This window comes from Meleagris gallopavo, chromosome 6 (assembly GCF_000146605.3).
Source record: "Meleagris gallopavo isolate NT-WF06-2002-E0010 breed Aviagen turkey brand Nicholas breeding stock chromosome 6, Turkey_5.1, whole genome shotgun sequence".
In the NCBI taxonomy this organism is placed as follows: domain Eukaryota; kingdom Metazoa; phylum Chordata; class Aves; order Galliformes; family Phasianidae; genus Meleagris; species Meleagris gallopavo.
In genome coordinates this window covers 25861070-25862226 of record NC_015016.2, presented here as the reverse complement: position 1 = coordinate 25862226, position 1157 = coordinate 25861070, and positions in this window count along the sequence as shown.

The window sequence follows — 1157 nt, the reverse complement described above, 5'->3', positions numbered from 1 at the left end:
TCCGGGAGCGGGGCGCGGAGCTCAGCAGGGCGCTGCGCGGCGTTCCTCTGCGCGAAGACAGAGGGCGGGGGTCTGCGGCAGCGCTTGCGGGTTCCCGCTGCTGGAAAAGAGCTCCTAACCAACCGTGCGTGACAGGAGGCTGCTCATCCCCTGACGTTGCGTTTGTTGGGATCGGGGAAGAAAAGCCGAAGTTCGCGGGATTGTAGGAGCGCGTTCAGCAACCCGGCCGGATAAAAGCAGGGACGGGTGCGGTGCGGGCTGTGCTTTCTGTATTCGGCTTTCCGCCCATTCTGGCTGCTCACGTCTCCCAACCGGGCTCAGGGGATGGCGGTGCTGCCGGGCTCGGAGCGGGGCACTGGCAGGAGGAGCTCCGGGGCAGCGGGCAGGAGGCTGCCGGAAAGGCAGAGGAAGGCTGTGAGGAGCCGGGTTTCCCCCGGGGTGCGCACTGCGGTCGGAGCGCCGCGTCCCGCCCGGCTCGGACCGTGTCTGTGGCGAGCGCGGGAAGATGCGGGGGGCCCGCTCCTTCCGAGAGGCCCTTCCCGGCTTTTTGGTGATGGAGAAAGCTCTGAAACGCTCAGGCGGGGACGACAGGCGTCCTGCCGGGCGGAATCCCGTTGCTTTTCCTTTTCCCGCGGCCGTCGAGGACGTGCCGGACGCCCCGGGCAGCCCGGTCGTGCCCCGCTCGTTTCGCTGCGGATGCTCCAGGTCGAGGCGCGACCGGCCAGGCTCGGGGACGCACCCCTTACCCCTCACCCCGCGCGTCCTTCGCCCCCGTCTCGCTCCGCCCGCGGACTCGGAGCTCTGCCCGTTCCCTCCGGCCGCCGGCGAGGCCCGCGGAACTCCCGCAGATTCCATCCATGAACCGCACCGCTCTCAGCCCGGTGCGGCGGCGGCACCTCGCGCCCTCCCGATGTTCAGAGGGTGAAATTCGGAGACAATGTTTACCCAGCCAAGTGTTTCCTGTTTCCGCTGTTAATTTTTAACGTCCTCGCTTCTACTCTGGGTACTTGAAACGGATTTCCTTCATTTTACTACAAACTTTCTTTTTCACGATCTCTCACGGGCCGCGTTTGTTTTACAACCGCGGAGATAATAAACAACAATAACAAGAAGAATGAAGGGCGAACCGGAGCGGCGGGGCGGCACGGAGGGGGCAC